Below are 14,514 nucleotides of genomic sequence, written 5' to 3'. Positions count from 1 at the left end.
CTGCCACTGTGGTTGAATATATGATGCTATGGATATGCTTAAAATAGCTGTACTGTGACTACTCTTAACTGCTCCTATTAACTTTAGCAGAGAAAGCATCATGAAGCGACACAGGATTTTCCCTCATGGTGTTTCTATCACGTATGACAGACATGTTACCAATACACCACAGGAGTTCAGAAATAAAGTAGATTCAATACAACTCTCTGCCAGCACCACCATGTCAATTCACTGCACACACATACAACCAAGTTACACTCATTATAAACTAATGTGTCACAGTAATAACAACCAAAGCACAACCATGTCTACAGCCACAATCCAAACATAGGCTGTCATCATGTGGCTATAGTCATGATCACAGCTACAGCCTTTCTCAATCAGCCTCAGCAGCAGTCACTGAGAGAGCTAGGTAAAGTTGCTCCACTACAGCCGAGGGTTCAATGTCCACCAACACTGTGGTCACAACAAACAGCAGTCTATTACGTACCAATTTCAATACGAAATACTATATCAAAATACTATATCATAATACTTAGGGTGGCTGAGGCTAAGCAGGTACAGCAAGTCTTCCACTAACTAGAAGGTTGGTTGGTTAGATCCTGGCTCCTCCAGTCCGCATGTCGGAGTGTCGTTGGGCAAGATACTGAACCCCATGCTCCATGATGGCTGTGCCATCAGTATGCATGATTGTGTGTACAAATGGGTGAATGTGGAATGTAAGTGAAGCACTTTGAATGGTTGATAAGACTAGAAAACAGCTATATAATAATAATATATAAGTGCAGTCCATTTACCAATACAGCTCAGCCTTTTTCTATGCATCAGAGGGGATGCAAAACATATTGCAAGGTAATGCAAAGAAATTTCAGAAAAAAAAATCTCACCGTGACCTTTTGGGGGCTCTGTAGCTCACAAACATCTCTTTTAACCAGAAATATGTAAAAGTGCATGTGCCTTCAAGATGTGACTCCACCGTGTTACTATGGCAGAACTATTACATATCAAATTCTGGCCTAAGACTATGTTAAGCATCTGCTGCTACCAAGTTCCAATTTTACATTTTATATTTTTCTATACAACTTGATCCATATATGCAATTATATAGATTTATATGTGTATTTTCCTACACATTGAAACATATGTAGGAAAATACACATATATAAATATATATAATTAGAGCATTAAAGGTATAGTAGTAAAACTTAATAGGAATATTTTAAAGGATAGGTTCACAGTTTTTGAGATCTGTCTTTAAAAAGTAGTAGTAGTATGAACACTGCAACAGGATTTCCTCACTCTAATCACTCTTCTCTTTCATAGTGGCATGAAAAGATCTTTCCTTGCTTTCCTTCCTTTCCTTGCTGAGCTGCAGTGTGTTTTATTAACACAAAGAGGGAATTTTGTACTTAAAAGACTGAAACTTTGGAAGATATCCACTTGATTTGTCTAATACAGACTAATGGAGCCTCATATTAGCTTCAGAAAAACTTTGGAGTGTACTTTTACACAGAACGACAACTCTGGATTTTGAAAGCAATACATACCTTCCACTAAAACTGATTGGGAACAGATCTCTTCGGGGTCAGAATGGAAAGGAGGAATGATTACAGCAAGCGAAATATTTCAATTTTTCGTATGGGAAACTGACTTTTGTTTTAAGACAGGCTTGAAAAATTTTGGGGAAAAATTTTGAAAAATTGTAGGAAACAAATGCCTGAATTTCATTATATAATCGTCAGCATTGGGATTATTAAAGTCTTAACCAGCTCTGAAAACATTCTTGCGGATCAGCTGAGGACATCCCAGCTGACATATAATTAGATATACCTGTACAGTTATGACAGTGGTACAAACGCTGTCAGATTTTCTGGCGTTGTTCACAGTCTGGCTTGCTTGTGACAAATTTAATCTCACCAATCAATCAATTCACTTTATTGCTCACTAAAGCTCCATAGTCCAACCATAAGCAATTGCAAGGTTGTTAAGACAGATATTATGTATATCCTGTTTCCTGACACCAGCGTATAGCTAGAGGGTTATGTGGAATACTCTCTGAAGATAAGGTATATAAATATTATAGTCAGGCTACTATGAGGATGAATTCAAAAGCCCACCTGCTAATTAGCTTAGAAGGTAAGAAGTAAGAAGCATGATGACATGTATATTGTCTTATGTCATATAAGTGAATCTGTTTTTGCTTCTTTCCTGTTAAATTACATTTTATTTATAGAGCACTTTTTAACATAACAAATAATATAAAACACACTAAAAGAATAAGAACAAAATTCATCTTAATGACTGGCTTTGCTAGATGGTTGTACGGGAATTGTTTCTATGATGACATTGCCTTTCTCATCAACTGGTTACATCCTTTTCAAATCCTTGTTTAGCCATGTAACATGAATAGGAGATCACTGGACTCTAAAGGAGCAGCCAAAGTCAGGGTTACAGCCTTTTCTGGTATTTGACCTTGTTTTAAGGTTCTATAATTTGCATGATCCCAGAAAAAAGAGTTCATTCAGCCAGTTCAAGTGGAATATATATTATTATGTAAATGTAGAATGTGCACAGCATTAATGTTTCGTGTCTAGGCTTTAACCTTGATGCTCCTATCAAGCAAACAAAGAGCTCAACTACGCATAGACTGCATAGGTGAATGATGGGGTGGAGGGGGGGCTATGAAATGCCGTCAGTAGCAGCAGCAGCAGATGTAGCAAGCACTGGCATATCTTCAGGGTAAGTGTTTACAAAGCCATGCAGCAAAAGAATGACCAGAGCCCTGGTGGCTTAAGAATACCACCATGACTAAAAGAGTGTGTTGGATATGTGTTGCAGTAAGAAGAGTATATAATGTGATCTGTAGCAGCGGACTCAAGTTGGGCTGCCTGAACTACTTCACAGGCTTCACTTAATTTGTTATGTGAATGTGAGTATGGCATACTTTTGAATCATGTCTCCAAGAGCATAGAGACGGCTCCAAATAGATTTTCCTTCCATTATTTACACCTGCAACAGAATTTGCTGAGAAATTCAAGCACTTGTCAAATCCATCTATGTCAAAGCATTCACCAGTCTATTCACAGGTCCACACTAGCAACCATCAGAGGAGATGAAAACATCCTCCTCAAGTTAGCGTTCAAGAAAACAAATGAAAAATGATTACTGTCAACATTTTTCCACACTGTTGACAAGACAAAATAAAAGTAAAAAGTAACATGAAAAACTATGGTGAAATTAGTATACTTTTCATCAACAAAGAAAAAACTATACAGTGTGGATCAGGCAAGTGTACAAATTTCAGTCACCATTCACTTTCAAATCTTTGGACTCATTAATAAAATTGAATGCTTCTGATTAATAAAACACCAATACCCTCCCAGCCACAAAATACACTATTCTTCAGAAGCTGATTTAGTCACGTACTTGACCTTTTTCACTGTCAAGTGGCATCAAATTTTTTTTCAGCATGTTCTTTTCAGTATTAAAGTTTATAACGCACCAACGCAGACACCAACCCTGGATTTAATTTAAATTTTTTCATGGACTACAACTACAATAGTGTTTTGACTAAAGCAAATAATTGTAGATGTAAATCAAAGTTAGGAGAAGAGACAGATAATATAAAATATGGCTGATAAATGCGGCTAATTACGTTTGTTTTGGAGATTTATGGTCCCTAAACATATAACTTTAAAACTTGATGTACTTTATGTGAAAGACTAGGATTGGAAATGAGTGCAAAAGCCATGATATATTGAAAAATTATAAAATCAAACTTCATCTATCATGCAAAATCATGGTTTTAAAAGAGTGGTATAATACCAGAAAATAATTTCAAACTCATAGGAACACTTTCAACTTAATTGCGTAAACCTCTGTATAAGAAAAAGAATAAAGAATTTCAAGCCAGTGACACAGAAGACCACAAAAGGCCACTGCATCTGCCTTATGCCATTGCATAACATATGCTATATGTTCCATACACAAGTGATAAGAAAGCATTTCCTTATCATCATAACTTTAATCCTTTAATGTCTGCACTGAATAACACATCCAAAAGAAGTTTTGAACATTGGAAGGACATGGTGTGCATTACATAACCATGTCCATTCTAAAGCAGTAAATTTGACCTGTTTGTCTATGCTTTTCTGAGGAGACATAAAGTGCAAATAATCCAGTAAATTTTCTTTATGAGTGGCTGTACATTCCGATAATGCTAGTAGCCATGTGCTGCATGCTCGTATGCAATTTGTTCATAGAAAGTTCTACATTACCTAACCATTTTCATTCTTCATTCTATTAAGTTCACCCTAACGAGGTCACCAGTCTTTAGCCACAAGGCTACACACACTCACATTCACACCTAAGTGTAATTTGAAGTCTCCAAACCCTGCATGTCTTTCGTCTGTGTGTGTTTCATGTGAGGAAACCAGAGGCTCAAGAGGAAAACCATACAGAAATTCAAGCAGAAAGGCCCTCCAGCCAGACAATATTTCACAATTTCACAATAGACTAGAACAGCTATGATTGCTTATTCTTATCACACATTTAAATCTAGTGAAATTTCTTGAGTGAATAATATAGCTGACTCTTGTTCTTACTCCATGAGCTTAACAGTGCTTGGACTTGTCTTGGACAAATAGGTCCTAAGTCTAACTATAAATCAAATGTTAAACAAATGCACTGATAAAAGTAAAATTATGGAATAGGGACAATAAATCTGCACAATTGAAGCAAGGACACTTAATGCAGCTTGCAACTGACAGTGTGACGCAGACATGCAATCACAAACAACAAAGAGGCCATTCTGAAACTTTCAAAGTGTTCGCTTTAACTTTATCTGTTTGGACATCACTCTGCTCTCACAGTGTGTCAAACATTAATGCATTATATGCCAATTTCTATGGGATACAAACACTAACAAATTCTTATGATTTTCCTCCTTTAAATTTCACAGCTCAGCTGTGCATGTTACAGTCAGCTGTGCCCTTTAGCATGACTTGTGCTTTTCTGGCTCCACAATGGGTCACTGTGTCTCTGCCTCTGGTTTGTGGATGCATCATTGTGTGCTTATGCATAGTTTAGTGACATACACTGCTCATAGGTGCACACACAAAGATGCACATTTACACAATTTCAGTATACTGTTCTTAAAAGTCCTGCCTCATGTTAAGGTTTGTTTAATGTTGTTCACAAGATACCAATTTAACAGTCAGAGACACAACTGTAATATAATGTTGTTGACTTGTACTTCTTACCACACACGCTGGTTCAGCCAAACACTGACTTAACACTAGTCTTAATTACACAAAATGAAGCCATAGCTGAAAAACTATTTTCTAAAAGAGTCAACTGTAAGGTTGTTCATTCGTCTTGGAAGGCAACAACCAACCTTTAAATATTGTTGTTGCTGTCACTAACAATAATAAATGTCACACAAACTATGAAATCTATATTTCAAAAACAGTCAAATCTTACCCTTATTCAGCAGCGTTTCAGCAACCATCCAAGTTAAAGTTCTGTCTTTTCAGTTAAATAATTGTAACTGCTGCTGAATGCTGCAGTCTGCTACTCGCTGTCCAGCAGAGAGACTCCCATAGTGGAGCGTATACTATGCTATGACCTCCTCCTCCTCTTGTTGGTAAACACAGCAGCCTGGAGCAGCAGCAGTCCTGCCTGTCCTGCCATGTGACCCACACACACACACAAACACACACACCCACACACAAACACACACACACACGCACGTGTTTAAATCCTAACTTGAACACTTTCAGAGGAGGAACAAAGGAACACAAATTAATAAAAACCGTTAATTAAATGGGTATTTTCTTTTCATAATTTTATTTATATATATCTTCTATAGTTTGAGTGTGATCTATAAGTAAGATGAACATTTTACTGATTCTTAACCTTTTTTAACATTAACATTTGTGAACCATTAATAACTTCAATTAGTGTTAATTCATGCGTCAAAGGTCAATCCATACATTTCTGTGATAGGAAGTTGAAATCCTTTTTTTTCTAAATGTTTACATTTGTTTGCATCCTGAACACCTAACCCAGATCATAATCCTAACTTAACTTTACAAATGCTACACATAGCCTTGTAGATATCATGTTACCATGAAAACCATGCTTTTTACCCGTTTTTCTTTCACCTGCTAGTTAAAAGACGTATTTAAATCTGCATGAAATTTATTTTTGGTTGCAGTAGAACAAGCTGGAAATATTGATATTTATTCTCCCTAGCTAAGACGGAATCATTATCCACCAAGTGAAAATTTACTGGCACTTACACAATTTGTATTACTGAGAAGTCAGTTCTTGTTTAACAACAATCAATGGATTCAAAAGTCAGGAACAGCCATGGGTTCACAGTTATCATGCAATTATGCCATATTATTTATGAGCAAGTTTGAAAGTGACTTCAATTTCATCTTAAATCATCACCCTAAAGTAAGACAGAACTGCACAAGTTGCAAATGTTTCAACTCAAGCGTAGGGAAAAAAACACAATTTCAATTTGCAGTTAAAAACAAACACACATACAGTCAGTGCTTCCATTGCTAGCTAGCTTACAGCTAAGATCTGTAGTTGGCAGTTGGTATGTCGGCTGTAAGGGGCGAATAAACACAGGCTGCAGAAACAATCCAGAAGTCAAATTCGCACGGATGTTGCATGGTGAAAAATTGTTTCATTTTCTGTCTGAACACAACTTTAGCAAACAGTTGCAGATATGGAGCAACATTACCATTCATTTGGAGTTGTGCTTTTGGTGGAATGACGAATAGAAGTCCAATAGCCACTCTCCTTTTAACTTGTTCTACATTTAGCTCTTCACCAACTCCTGAGAAAAATACTGTATGCGGCCATGAAGCCAATAAGCCCCAGTGTTCATCAGCTAGGTGCTAACTCTGTCAGTCTGCTGTTTGGTACTGGGCAGGTAGTATACAGTTGGTTTAGAAGAACTGTTTCCCTGAAAACAGCTGCCTGCTTATTCTCTGGAATTTAGGGACAATAATGTGAAAACAATCTCAAAGTGGTTAAAAGGCCTGTAGAGTTGAAAGGGAAAAGCAGTGTTGGTGATAATTGGCTTTGGGTTCATCATCACCATTAACACATTACACATAGTAGTTTGATCCATTAAAAATTGAGTAGTGCAGACTTTATCCTGCATAAAGACTCAAGAAAGCAGGTTTCCTCCTTTTGACATGAAAATTTAAATACCATACAACTTTAGCCAATAAAAAGATCATCACTTGTGTTAAAGGTACAAATGAATTCCTGCGGTTGTTCTCTTTAAAGCAAATCTCACTTTGTGCTTTTAAGCTACCAGATGTAAACAATGTAAAATGCATTACAGAGGTGTAACTTTTTTCTTGAGGATTATGCTTTAACAGTGCACACCTGACTGCTTGAAAAATACTTTAGGAAGACAATCTAAATCTAAATCTAAAACTGGTAACTGGTTCTAATGCTTTGGCTTATAAGTGTATGTCAAACACTGTATGTTCCGATTTTTTTTTTAAATGGAATTAAACCAAATCAGACAAGGATGCAATGCATCTAGCTTTCTTGTGTTTTAGGAAATCATCAAGATTTACACTTTGAATTGACAGTTTTTTGGAATTTGATTCATAGATATTAAATAGGTTAGAACAGTCTTTTGTCCATCTATCAACCAGGTGGCTACAGAATTTATTGTTGGTGTAGAAGGTGAAAATAGGACTTTCAGTTATTTATATACATTTTTCTTTAAACCTTATAAACAAATTATTTGAGTTTATATGACTTAACATTCCTTCTTAGGACATTAGTAAGATAAAATAAGATTAAGATAAGATAAGATAAAGTACAATAATCCTTTATTAATCCCACAGTGGGGAAAGTTGCAGTGTTACAGCAGCAAAGGGGATAGTGCAATAGCAGGAGCATCAGTAAAATAATTAAGTAAAATAAATACAAAAAGTAAACAGACTTAATGGTTGAAGTCACATTATTGCAGTTAGGAAATATTAACATTACACAGTGTTTGAAGCAGCCTGTCACTGAAGGAGCTGCCAAGTGCTGTCAGAGTGTCATGCATGGGGTAGGACATGTTCTCGATCAGTGATGATAGTTTAGCCATCATTCTCCTTTCTCCCACCACCTCCACTGGGTTAAGAACTGGCATTCTTAACCAGTCTGTTCAGTTCCTTCCTGTCAGCAGTCGAGATGCAGGTTTATCTGCTGAGTCTCCTCTTCTATGGCCTTTCTTATAGAGTGTGTTTGTATTGTCAGACCAGTGCAGGGTTAGGGTTAAAAGGAAGGCAGCCAGGACTCTGCGGGGTCCCGTGCTGTGGACAACCATGTTGGACTCACAGTCCCATATCCTCACATACTGTGGTTGGTTGGTGATGCATGCTGTGAGGTGATGGTCCACCCCTGTGCCAACTCTTCACTCAAAAGTGTGGACTGTATGGAATTGAAGGCACTGGAGAAATCAAAAACCATGATTCTCACAGTGCTCTCAGCCTTTTCTAGGTGAGAGAGGGATTGACAGTATGTAGGACACAGATGACAGCATCATCCACCCCAATGCCAGGTCGATAATCAAAATGTAGCACCTCCAATGATCACCAAGGGGGTGGAGATGGACAAGAACCAGCCTCTCCACTGTCTTCATCAGGTGTGATGTCAGTGCCACCGGCTGTAGCTGTTTAGGTCCTTAGTATGCGGAGACTAGTATTACTATATTGCTGCTCTTTTCCACCACAGCTGCTTGTTAATTGATTGAATTCACTTATAGGGCATCATAGTATTTGTTGTTTGCTGTTCTCTCTCTGTTAGGTCTATTCGAGTCAGCCGCATTTTGGATCAGGTCTATTTGGTTCAGATCTGGCTGCACTCTTTCTTGAAACTTAATTTATGCAAGTTGGGTTTGGATAGATTTTTCGCGGCTCCATTTCGGATCATTCCACAAAGTAAGGACTTCTACCTTGTTGTATGTAAATCATATCAGTTACCTTGAGATTTAAAGAGCACACTAACACCCCCCTGAAAATCATATCTTGTTGATGTCCAGTAACTTCTCACCTTACTTCAGCGATGTACAGATGTACTCCATGACCCTGTGACATCACTGTTTGGTGTGGTTACAGGTGCATTAAAGCACTCTTCTGACCACATCCATCAGTCTGCCTCAGAGGGTAAACAGGCTTGAAACTTTTGACCATTAATCACTGCGTTTAGTTATTCTTTAATCAGATATAAAGAGATGCCCATACAGTACAGTATGTACTTAGAAACATTTCTTGATCCTTGTAATCATTCCTTATCTCTGTACTGGCCATGAAACAATCCCTTCCTAAAGCAATTTTAATGAAAATGAAGAAGTTCAAAATCCACAATCCTCATAGCAAAAATGCATTTTAAAGCTCAGCCAAAGATATGAGGTTTCAGAAATCTGAGTTAAAGGTAGAGTAAGCGATTCTAATCTAAGATTCTTTTTGTCAAATTCAGCGAATATCTCCCCATGGTAGCTGTCCCTTCAGTAAGTGTGCTGAAAAAAATCCGGTGTTCCGGACAATTCCAGCCAATCAGCACCATGCTTATGCAAAGGAGGGGGACGGAATATTAAAGGGAAGTGAGAGAGACGGTAAATTCCAGTGTATGGTAACATGCTAAACAACAGAGAAGGAGACATGGCCGAGAAACAAAAGTTGAAAAAAGGGCTATGATCAGGCGACGGGGAAGACCTGCGTTAACATCGGTGAGGGTTTCCAATGGTGGAGACCGAATGGTAGGACTGGAAAAGAAATTTCGCCCTGGACTTATGCACTGGAACTAGCCTGGACCCTGAATGACAGTTTCACTGTCCACTACCTGCTCACCAACAAAGAGACAGACAGATAGAGTTAGCGACTAGCTGGTGAATATAGTAGAGCATTTAGCAGCTAAAGAGCCAGATATTTCCCTCAGGAGTGTGTAAAGACCAAAACCTGAACTTATATTTTCCAGGTGGCCAGAAAAACAACTCCAATGAACTCCAATGAACACTTCCAGCTGTGTTAACAACTTATTTTAATTTAAATTTAAAATAGATTCAGCAATATTTGTTTGGAGTGCATTACTTTAACACAGATTTAGGTTTAGGCAACTCAGACTACTGGGTTAACGTTAAGGAAAAATCTTGGTCATGGTTAAAAATCCCTCTTTGCCAGACAGTATTCTTAATATTGGACAGTTCTGCCAAACCATAGATTATTTTCAGTGCCAACATTTTTTTCACTTCCAATGTCAACATTTTTAAAATTCTCACTCTCTGCAGTATCAACAGATGACATTTACTGTACGGTTATGGTTAGGGAAAGACTGTTTGTGACAAATAAACTTTGGTTCATGTATGATTAAATTTTAGCGAATGCTAGGTGCAGTTCTGTGAGAGAACACGAGCTCTGATCTCCTTCATGAAAGGCTGATGCGCTACATATCCACCACCCTGACCGCCATACAGTTAATTTTCTGATACACTTTATAAAGGACACAAAGCTTCCTGTATTAGCACTGAACATTGGCAATGGCCATAAATAGTGAGGTGCACAATCATCCAATGTGGACATAATTCTGACGGCTATTGAGCTGGGTTAAATGAAACCAGCCTCCACCCCAACTGCTTCCCTATATTTTATAGTGTTTTAACAATAAGATGCTATATTCTGATGTAATTATCAAAAACAACATTCATCATTCACATGGACACAGTATTTTCAGTATTTTAACAAACTACCAAAGCTGACATTTTTTTCTGATGTGAGGTCTCCAACAACAATGTAACTTTGGCAACAATATTTTGCTACAGATTATCTAACACAAGCAAGTTTCAGGTCTCTAAAACTCATTAATCAACTTCTTAGTAGATTTTACTAAGACTAAATCTCACTGAAAACTCACAGGTCAAAACAAATGCTGACTGTTTGTCTCTGTATTTTTTCATAACTTCATAGAGGGTAAGCAATATCAGAGTGCAGCCTCAGTTAGCCCAGCCCACAATATCTACAACACTGACCAGTTAGCAGTGACCTTAAACTTATCAATCAAATCAACTTAATAGACCATATGCAGTTTTTATGTGTACGTTTTGATGGTGTGTGTGTATGTACTTAATAAATCATGATGTACATGAAGCATGTGAATTAAACATCAACTGAGGAATCTGCTCCACTAGGAGACAAAAGTTAGTGGCAGACAAAAACATGAGATCTGTGTGGAGAAATGATAAGACTATAACATTCCTCAAATTAAAACATGAAACAAACAGAAATGCCATACTTTGCTAATGTTTTCTACATTATTTTCAAGATTTGAGGTTTGACTGGAAATCTTTTTGTCCTCTTTCTATGCCATCTTCTGCAATGGTTTAATGGCACCTGACTGGAAAATTAGTGCCATCAACTGTTTGTCTCCTAATATTTGCTTAGTGGTAGTGTATGGAAAAGCCCATTAATTACGATTTTCTTGAAATTCATCTTAAATTCACACCACATTTGGATGGAAACCTAGCTACAGTGGTCCTGCAGCAGTCAATGAGGGTCACTCATCAAACCCAAGGGTAACTGCACTGTGGACAAACTGCAGCCAGGTAATTGGAATTATGAATAAATTGAATTGTTTTAAACATTCATAGGGGCAGTCAGATTATCACCAGTCTATTCTGTGGAGTCTCAGGTGACAACCAATGAAATAATTATGCTAATTGGATTTTGCATGTGTCAGTCGTGCTGCTGTTCGTTATGAATGTATGCAACTCTTGTGGATTGTGTTGAAAGAGAGGCACTGAGTGCTTCTTTTTTTTATTACAAAAGCTGGACACATGTTAAGACTGAGACATACTTTATAAATTGTATGTATTAAAGAATTGTGGTCATAAAACCCCATTGAGAATGAATCAAGCAGTCCGACAAACTGCTTCTGAATTAGAAAATGCAGCAGTGTCATAAACAGAGACTTTGCCACAGCCTCTATGACAGTGTCCATCAATGTACTATGCCATCTGTTACTTCTAACTGCTTTAATGTTTATGTGTCTGTGTGAGAGAGAGTTACAGTAAATGTGCATACTGTCTCCTTTTCAAATTTTTTCAGTCCTGTAATTTAGCTATGTGGGTTGGTAACGTTGAGTTGTGCAATTTAAATTAACTGCAAATACCCAAGAATAAGAAAGGCCAGGTTGTACAGTATATGTAACAACCACAAAGATAGTGCTTGAATCATTTATAATTTAAACAAACAGTAGAGTAAGTTTTCTGCTCCCTAGTTAGGATCAACATTTAGTTCACGTCCAAAAGTTACAAGATCCAAGTAGATGCAAAGGCCCGTTTCTGACTTCTGTAGAGGCTACTTTGTAGATGACACCCTACAGTGTTGAACACAATGCGCAACATTCTGCTCTTGGATTCTTACCAGTAGTAGGGCTCAAAGTGTAAAATTTTGTCCTGAGGGTGGTGTTAGATGAATGACATTAAAATTCATTGACATGACTGACCCTGCAAATGTCATGGCAATCTGCGTATTATGATTATGGATATCTTGTGTGCAAAACTGATGTTTTGTCATAAAAATGGGTGTAGTAGAAAGTCATAATGTGTCTCAAATGGAGACTTCAATCTTTAAGGAGGATAAAAGTGCTGTATTGCAAATCTGCCAATTAGATTTTTAATTATGTCTTATTCACAGCACTTTAGGCTAAACACCCATTAAAAGAATGTTTGTCCAAAGCCATGTCCCCTTTGACATTTTGATGCCAGAGCAACACATACACTGCAGAAACACGTAAAAACACATATTTGTGGCACATTACAAGATGCAGTCTTTTTGTGGGTCCCCTCAAAACTTATGTATCTTTCAGTTCAGGTAATTTCTCTTTATACACACTGTATTTATAAGATATTCTCCCACCCTGCCCTAATCCCCAACCTACACACCTACAGCAAATATAAATGCTTGTAAATTCCTGCTGTATAACTTCTTACCTAGCCAACTAAACTACTCATAAACAGAACATTTATTTGGTCCTTATTTTGTTATGAGTATAGTACTTACTAAATTAAAATAGTAATAGATAAATCACAGATTTGCTGTGCTACTGAATGTTGAAAGGTAGCTTCTTACAACTGCAAAATGTTTAAAAGATTAAAGCAAATATTTCAGGCTTCTAATTCACATGCATGTAGAGCCAACTAAAGACAAAGTCTTTTAATGCAGCCTTAATAAATATGCAAATATACTGTAAGTATACCAGTGTAGATATACAGTAAATAACTAAAAGCAACTATACTGCAATCAATAGTCCAAACCCAAAACTATTGTTAGTTTATTGTTATTGTTAAGCCATGAAGGTTTGTGTTTATAGAGTAAGAAACAGCGTTGTGTTGCCAATGTCTGACTGTGAGTATAGTGGGGTAATTACCCACTTCGAATGCAACGGACTTCACTCCATTTTACTCCTCATCTGCGACACACTGATTAATGTTAAATTTAGACAGCTAGCTATGCAATGAAGTGCATCACAAAATATACATACTGTCATCTACAGTGCAAGTATGTAGTTTGATTTAGAAAAAACACTAACTGTAATTTGTGTACTCATATCATGTGGTATACCTGTATACACCTGCAGTACCATATGACTATCAAACATATACAGCTGTTGTATAATCCCAGTAAATCCTGAGAAAAGACAGCTATCCCTCTAAATGTCTGATAGATGGGAGTGTGCAAGGACAGGCACGTTTTTACATGATAAGTGTCACTCCAAACCAGCACAAAATTGTCATTATATGCGCAGTGCAAGTTAAAATTCTAATTAAAGCAAATATCAGAAAGACATTTTTGGGCCTAATTTTACAAAGCCATTCAGGTAGTATTTATGGATGACAGTGGTTTTTAATATCAATTGATACATTGAATATCATTCCAACATTTAGGCAGCCACTTTGCGCCTTACCTCATCTGAGACTTCCAATCTGCCAAGATCTAGACAATATGGATCCACCTTTTAAACATGTGCATATATGGATCCACCTTTTGTCTGTTCAAATCCACATCAAAACCCAAGACCAGCTGGATCGACAAAGGTGTTATTAAACCCAGCATAGCTGTCCAGTCCTAAGTGCAGGATCAAAGTATTTCCCAACTCTTTCTTCAGGCCCTGTGTGTCAGGCCTTTTGTCTTTCTCAGTCATATACATCACTGCTGCATATTCAGCCAGAACTGATCCCAGTGTGTGTGTGAGTTGTTTGTCTAAATGGTCACTAGACTTCCTTCAATTCTTTCCAAACTTAGTTTTCCTGCCTGTGATGGTTGGTTTCCCTGGACTGAGCTAAATATAGGGACTACACAAGGTAAAGTGGAAAAGAGCAGAGAAGGAAATGTATCACAATATGCTTTTGCACACGTTCATGTTTTTTTCTGTGTCTTCCTGTCTCAGATCCCAGCAACAGTTGACCAGTAAATGTCCAGAGAAATACAT

At 37.4% G+C, this 14,514-nt stretch overlaps 1 protein-coding gene across 2 annotated transcripts in view; it reads right to left on the bottom strand.

Moving 5' to 3' along the window:
* Window positions 1-14,245, bottom strand: part of rasgrp3 (RAS guanyl releasing protein 3 (calcium and DAG-regulated)) — a 96,048-nt gene extending 81,803 nt beyond the window's left edge. For both annotated transcript variants that reach the window (XM_040139675.1, XM_040139676.1), the window contains exon 1: window positions 13,990-14,245. The gene's annotated coding sequence lies outside the window, so the exon portion shown is untranslated. The remainder of the gene's footprint in view (window positions 1-13,989) is intronic.
* Window positions 14,246-14,514: the final 269 nt, after the last annotated feature.

This window comes from Xiphias gladius, chromosome 11, assembly GCF_016859285.1.
Source record: "Xiphias gladius isolate SHS-SW01 ecotype Sanya breed wild chromosome 11, ASM1685928v1, whole genome shotgun sequence".
Lineage (NCBI taxonomy): Eukaryota > Metazoa > Chordata > Actinopteri > Istiophoriformes > Xiphiidae > Xiphias > Xiphias gladius.
The sequence above is the reverse complement of the archived record's forward strand: the minus strand, read 5'-3'. Positions and strand labels throughout refer to the sequence as shown.